Source organism: Myotis myotis, unplaced genomic scaffold, assembly GCF_014108235.1.
Source record: "Myotis myotis isolate mMyoMyo1 unplaced genomic scaffold, mMyoMyo1.p scaffold_m19_p_10, whole genome shotgun sequence".
Taxonomy (NCBI): Eukaryota; Metazoa; Chordata; class Mammalia; order Chiroptera; family Vespertilionidae; genus Myotis; species Myotis myotis.
In genome coordinates this window covers 22,373,096-22,381,127 of record NW_023416314.1, presented here as the reverse complement: position 1 = coordinate 22,381,127, position 8,032 = coordinate 22,373,096, and positions in this window count along the sequence as shown.

Genomic DNA, 8,032 nt, shown 5'->3' with positions numbered 1-8,032 from the left:
CCTCCTGTATGCCCCTTAGGGATTGAGCTTGCAACCCGGGCATGTATCCTGATGGGGAATGGAACCGTCACCTCCTGGTTCATAGGTCGACACCCAACCACTGGGCCACACCAGCCAGGCTGCCCCACATTCATTTCCAATTGGTTCTAAAGGAATCTGATGATGGCACACTAGTCTTGGAGAAGCCATTCACAAGTTCCACTTCACAACTGTAGCCTCAGTTCCCACAGCTGTAGACTAAGGGGAAGGATCAAACCTACCCTGACCATCTCACAGGCTTGTTGTGAAGATGCAATGAGGTCATCTAAGTAAAAGTGTTTTGCAAGTTCTAAGCTATGATTATGCTGATGATTATCAGGATTATGTTCACTGACTAGTTTGGACCTGGATACCCAGGAAACAAATCCAGGTGGAGTCTGGAGATAATTTTCAGGAAATGAGGCACAAGGGTCATGAGGATGTGCTGATTACAATGTCCTTGATTCCCATTTTAGGGGTAGAAAGAGAAGGGAACTGCTGTATTTTCAGAGAGGCGTGCAATAGAGCAGCCGTGGGCAAACTACGGCCCGCTGGCCGGATCTGGCCCGTTTGAAATGAATAAAACTAAAAAAAAAAAGACCGTACCCTTTATGTAATGATGTTTACTTTGAATTTATATTAGTTCACACAAATACTCCATCCATGCTTTTGTTCGGGCCCTCCGGTCCAGTTTAAGAACGCATTGTGGCCCTCGAGTCAAAAAGTTTGCCCACCCCTGCAATAGAGCATATCCATGTGCTCTTTCTGGAGGGAGAGCGACATAATAGAAGCTCTACTGCCATTAGTTCCCTGCCCGCCCTACGCTGTTCCTGGGAACAGCCCTGCACTCCTGACTGACACTAATTGGTTCTCATCACAAGTTCAGCTGTCAGCAGAAGCTCTAAATGGCTGAGAAGAGGTCGTATTTCTGAGACTCCCAGAATGGGACGTACAAAGAGGAGAGGCTAAGAACCAGCTCCTACGTCCCTGGAGTTCTATCCCCAGAGCTGGGCCCACCTTATCCACTGGAACAGGTTCCATCTATTCAGCAGCTAAGGTTCCCAGTGAAAGAGGACCTAGACATACCAACTCATTCCACAGTTTGCAGGGCCAGCTTTATGAGCCACACCAAACTGGGTGGATTTGAGATCAATTTAAAGCAGCCTTGTGTTCATATCTAAGCATGGTCTCCTGGAAATGCTTAATATTAAGAGTTAAGGTTCTAGAGTAAGGTACACTTGGACTCAAAGTCTAAGTCATCCAACGGCCCCCAGCGTGTTAGGCCATCCACCAGCATGGTAAGTCATCCATTTGCAATTTGGGAGAATCTAAAACAGTTTTCTTATTTGCCAAATAGCAAAAAAGAATAGTAATAACTTCTTTGGGTAGTTGTGAGGAATGAATGGGATATGGAAGTGCCTGACAAGTAATCAGAATTCAATAAATTCTGTGGTTCTGAACTTCTTGATCTAAGACGGTTTCACTCTAGATGTTAGATAAAGCTCAAGATTATAATTGTTTGTCATAAGATAATTACTTCTGTTGCCCAAGCTAGAAACTTAGGTGTCATCCTTGACTCCTCCCTCATCCTCATTCACCAAGGCCAATCAGCCAAGGCTGACTGCCAGATATCTTTAATATGTTCCCTTTTTAAAAAAATATTTTTATTGATTTTAGAGAGGAAGGGAGAGGGAGAGAGAGATAGAAACACCAATGATGAAAGAGAATCACCGATCGGCTGCCTCCTGCACACCCCACACCGGGGATCAAACCTGCAACCTGGGCATGTGCCTGACCGGGAATCGAACCATGACCCCCTGGTTCATAGGTTGATGCTCAACCACTGAGCTATGCCGGCCGGGCAATATGTTCCTTTTTAAGGGCTCTTTATCAATCCAAGTCATTATGATATGCCCCCTATATTGCCTCCTTTATTGATCAGTTTATTCATCAAAGACATGCACACAATTAGACAGTTAGAGCTGATGGTATGAGATGACCAGTGTTCCCATAAGAAACAAAATAATGTGATTCTGGTCAATGTACTATTTAAACCAAGTGTGTCAAACTCAAAGGCTAATATGGGTCAAATAAATGAGGCATGCAGCCCAAGGGCCATGAGTTTGACATGCTAGATTTAGACTATTGAAATTGCTGAACATGACTTGAGGATCCCCTTAATTCCGAGTGGAAGAGGCCCTTCATGATCTGGTTCCCGCCTCTCTCTCCAGCTTTCCTTCTCGATTCTCCCCCACATGGTGCTTTTCAGGCTCATCGAACAGAATCATTTGTTGTTTGCTGGACAAGCCATACTCTATGTCTCTCTTTGTACATACTATTCCCTCTGCTTTTATATTTCTTGTTTCATTGAGATTTAATTGACATACAATACTGTATAAGTTTAATGATTTGACTTACATATATTTGACAACATAATGATTTGACTTACATATATTATGAAATGATACCACAATAACTTTAGTGAACATCCATTATCTCATATAGATTAAAAAATATTTTTCTTGTGATGGGAACTATTAAGATCTATTTTCTTAACAACTGCTTTTACTACCTTTCACCTTCTTCACTTGGAAAAATCCTTCTAGTCCTTTGGACTCAGCTAAAGTTTTACTTCCTCTGGGAAGCCCCTCTGGCTTTACCACTCCCACCTCCCTCCACACACACACACATACCACAACCACCACACCTCAAGGATAGATAAGGTGCCCGTCCCCTGAGCTCCCAGGAAACCCTTTTAATTCATTCATAGCACTTGTCACTCCATGTTCATCAACTTCTTCACTTGTTAGTCTTCCTGGTAGATGGTGAGCCCCTTGAGGACAAAGATACATTTGAATGCCTTTTTGCTGACTGTACTCAGAGTGCTTCCTAGCACAGGGATGGGTGCTGCTAGCCATGCTGCAAGGTATCACTGACCCTGGGAAGAGCCCATCAGCTCTAGAATTTCTGCACAGGGCTACCTTCTTGAGCTGTCTTAGAGCCTCTGCTTATTTTAACCAGAGGTCAGTGGACAATGGTGACCACTGTGAGTTTATAGCCCCAAATACTTCTCCAAGGCAGTCCACTCGGACTGGACTGATTTGAGGTGCATGTCAGTGTTTGTGATGCTAGGTCTATTTTGAATTTACCCTGATTTCTGGGGCACAGGCAAATGGAAGCCTGAGGAGTTTTCCAGGCTCCCTTGTCAGCACAGTAAGATTGGTGAGGTTTGCCTAAGTTCTTAGCCTCTGATCAGTCGCTTTCTGCTCAGCTGCTCAGCTCCATGCTGCTTATAAAGAGACAAATGCTTTGAGACCAAAAGCATCTCAGATAGTCACCTTTGCTTTTTTGTGCTCCCTTCTCCCTTGATCCCTTTATTGCTGGCTCCCTTGTCTCCCATCCTAAACTGACTGAGCTGGCACATTCCTTTAAGGCAGCGGTTCTCAACCTGTGGGTTGCGACCCCTTTGGGGGTCGAAAGACCCTTTCACAGGGGTCGCCTAAGACCACAGGAAAACACATATATAATTACATATTGTTTTTGTGATTAATCACTATGCTTTCATTATGTTCAATTTGTAACCATGAAATTGGGGGTCACAACATGAGGAACTGTATTAAAGGGTCGTGGCATTAGGAAGGTTGAGAACCACTGCAAGGGGAAGCAGCATGGAGAGCCAGGCTTACCTCAAGGAGTTTCTTTTCTCCGAGACCTTGGTCCCTCAAGTCCTGGCTTCTTCTAAAGCCCTTGGTCATTTTTAGTGTTGCTTTGGTGTTGCTTGCTAGCTTGTTTGTCAGTGGGAGGTTTGGCCTGTTGCACATTAATCTGATGTAGCTGGCACTGCTGAAAATAAAGTCAGTTGTTTCTCTTAAAAAAAAAAAAATTCCAGTTTCTCTGGACGGGTGGCTCAGTTGGTTGGAGCATTGTCCCATACACCAAAAGACTGCGGGTTTGATTCCTAGGTAGGATGCACATGAGAGGCAGGCCATCGATGTTTCTCTTTCTCTCTTTTTTCCTCTCTCTCCCCAACCCCTCTCTCTCTAAAATCAATAAAAATATATCTTCAGGTGAGGATTTTAAAAAATTCCACTTAAAGGTGGTTTTCATCTACAGAATTGTGGATGAGTTTTAAGATGATAGAAATTTATCTAAATTATTATCTATATCTATAAAAGTCTAATATGCTAAGCGTCTGACTGTCTGACCAGTCGCTATGACATGCACTGATCACCAGGGGGCAGATGCTCAACACAGGAGCTGCCGAGCTGCAGTAACTTGGCAGCCATGGTTCTCTGTTCCCGGGTGACGCACCCCGAAACCAGAGAGCAGGAAGCCCAATTCCTCGAGGGGGCTGCGTGATTCCACCTTCAGCCATGGGTTATGTTGTTGCTGGGGTACTGTTGTCCCCAAATCTGGTTTACTGCACACTTGCGTTTGCGTTCCACACCCTATGCAACAGAGTGCCCTCTCACACTCCGGGACCCCTCGGGGGATGTCAGAGAGCCAGTTTTGGCCCGATCCCTGCAGGCCAGGCTGAGGGACCCCACCTGCAAGAGGGACCTTGCTCCCTCTGCAGACGCCGTGGAGGGACCACAAGAGGTTGGCTCCAGGGAGTGTCTGGCCGTCTCACCTAGTCCCGCTCCACCGGCCACGTTCTCATTAATTTCCTTTCAATCTGCACGAATCTGTGCACTGGGTCACTAGTATAATAATAAAGATTGATTGTGAATCAATTCAACTATATACACTTAGGAGTTAGAAGGAGAAAACAACCATTTAAATAGTATGGGCAATTCTGCTTAATAAACCATCCTACTTAGTACTCATGGTGTGCTCCAGAAGAAATGGGAGAGGGGAGACATGAGCCTTATGTTCCCCTCAGTCAGCTCCAGTGCAAGCTACTTGCCACACTGAATGTGATTCTGGAATAAAAGACACAGTACGTCTTTTGTCTAAGAGCCAGCTACCTCAGCTGAATGAATGGCGGCTTACTTCTGTACAGGTTGCAATGGTCATGTTGGACTTTGAGAAATAGTATTTCAGTCTCCAAAATGATACCTTTATAAGAGATTTTCTATGCTATTTTAAATTCTATGCAATTTTCACCTGGCTTGCTAACTCTCAAGGTCTGTGTCTGTCAAGTTTAACTCAACCCATGGGGCGCCCATTTTCCTGCTCTAATTAACGCACAGGCCCAGCGCGGAGGAAAATAACCTTCATGGGAGAAGGGGCATCATGCCCTTTGAGAAGTTTGGGAGGTGGGAGCCACCATCAGGAATAAAAGAGGACAAAAATCTAGAGGCACTTCCTGTTTCCATGTCAACATGGAGTCTGGAACTGAAAACAATGCCACTGAAAGATACCGTAATCTTTTGTTTCCACGTTGATCTGTTTGATATCTTCAGCACCTTGTCCTTGGGTGATTGAACTGGAAAGGGCATCTCTGGGTGAAAGGAGAGCCTCCAGGGTTGGGAAGTGGCAGCACTGAGTGTCTGGGATCCACTGTGAGAGGGAGGGTAGGCAGGGAACTCTCAGCAGGAAGCTGGGCTTCATCGAGTTTTTTCTTAAGATTTGTGGACAGCCATAGCCAGTTTGACTCAGTGGACAGAGTGTCAGCCTGAGGACTGAAGAGTTCCAGGTTTGATTCTGGTCAAAGGCATGTACCTTGGTTGCAAGCTCAATCCCCAGCTGTGGTTGGGGCATGTGCAGGAGGCAACCAATTGATGTAATTGATGCTTCTCTCTCTCTTTCTCTCTCTCTCTTTTCCACTCTCTCTAAAAATCAATGGAAAACCCAGCTGACATGGCTCAGTGGTTGAGTTGACCTATGAGCCAGGAGGTCACGGTTCAATTCCATTAAAGGCACATGCCCGGGTTGCAGGGTCTATCCCCAGTGTGTGTGGGGTGTGTGTGTGTGTGCAGGAAGGGGCCAGTCCATGATTCTCTCATTGATGTTTCTATCTCTCTCCTTTTGCTTTCCTCTCTGAAATCAATAAAATATATATTTTTTAAAAATAAATAAATAAAATAAAAATATCATTGGGTGAGGATTAACAAAAGGAACATAAAACAAAAAGGATTTGTGGACATATATTTTAATTGCATAAAAATTTGCTTAAAAAATAAAATTTAATAGGCTGTTTCGGATGGGAGTGAGACCCTTATGCATAATGCAAGATGAGAAATGTGCTTTTCTCTGAGAGATAGGTGGGGGAATACTGAAGTGGGGGCGGTGGGAGGAGAGGATTGGATAGAGGAGACAGAGGAGAAGATCCAGTCAGACAGAGAGGCCGGGACCAGGTGTGGAAGATTCCATGCTACTCCATGCTAGGGATGCTGATGGAGGCTTTTACAGTGGGGCCTTGACTTACAAGTTTAACTCAAATTACTCCTATGTCAAATCAAAAGTGAACGAGTGAGACACGTGATGCTGGGCTGATGTTGTGGCGTTCATTGTGACGTTCTCTGCGCCAACTAACGGTGGGGTATCTGAAGCTGGCTCGTAACCCGAATTTTAGCTTGCAACTCAAAGCAAAAAATCGGCCAAGAGACAGCTCATATCTCGAAAAACTCGTTAGTCAGGACACTCGTAAGTCAAGGCCCCACTATATCTGGGATTTATTTATCTTCTATAATTGAAACTTTGTAGCCTTGAGTGGAGCCCACGGCCAGCCAGGGCACGCGGGAAGCTTGGCTTCCTCCATCGCCAGGGGCAACCCAAGCCTCCTGCTTGCTCCAGCTCTGTGGCTGCCGCCATCTTGGTTGGGTTTATTTGCATACTCGCTCCTGATTGGCTGGTGGGTGTGGGTTATGCATGTAACAGAGGTACAGTCAATTTGCATGTTTCTATTTTATTAGATAAGATGTTCTACAAAATCCCCTTTAACAGGCTGTCACAACAAGTACCACAGTGTGGTGGCTTAAACAATAGAAATGTGTTGTTTCACAGTCCTGGAGGTTGGCAGTCCAAGACTAAGGTATCAGTAGGGTTGGTTCCTTCTGAGGACTTCGAGGAAGGATCTATTTCATGCTTTTCCCCAGCTTCTAGTAATTTGCTGAACATCTTTGCCGTTCCTTAGCTTGCAGAAGCACTCCCTAATCTCTGCTTTCATTTTCACATGACATTCTGGCTGTGTGTGGGTCTGCCTCTTACTTAATGTGTCCCTATAAAAATTTCCCCTTTTTATAAGGTCACTGGTCATATTAGATTAGAGCCTACCCTAATGACCTCATTTTAACCTGACTACCCCTGTAAAGAACCTATCTCCAAATGAGCTCTATTATAGGGTGCTGGGGGTTCGGACTCCAGCATCTTTTCTGATGGGAGTGGGAGTGGAGACACAATTCAACCCATAACAGCCTTCCTCTTACTCCTCACCGAATCACCTGTTGAGCTGTATTCCCTCAGAACTCCCACGGCGAGGGCCACGTGCACCACAGGTAACATGTGCACAAGCAAGAGCTTAGGGCTGGAGGGCCACAGGCTCACAGAAAACTTGAAGAAGGGCTTCTCATGTCCACTGGCCATCCACTTGGGGTTATAGACAACTTTTCAGAACATTCAGTTGAAAGCACATGTCAATTCGCAATCTTGCTGCAAGTAAAGGGCCCCACAAGGCTGATTCAAAAATTTGCTCCTGCTAGGGGCATCTTATGGTAAAAGAGACTGGTTAGATCTTTATTAGGATAAGATACAAAAGGAGAAGAAAAGGAAGATTTTTTGGTTAAACAACTGACTAAACACAAAAACCATTTATGGGCAGTCCGCAGGTAGGAAGTTGGGTGATTAGATTCCCAGAACAAAGCTTAATCTCATTAAAGTTGACCAGAAAATGAAGGTAAGCATTTTATCATTCCTAGGCCAGATTTAAAATGTTTTTTCTCTTGTAAGGGTTCTAACCTATTTGGCCCCCCTTGACATCTGGGCCGTATTCTAAGGATCTCAGGCTCCAATGGTACCCCTTTCACAGGCACTTCTTTACCTCCTCTGCCTTAGCGTCTGCTCCGAGCTCATG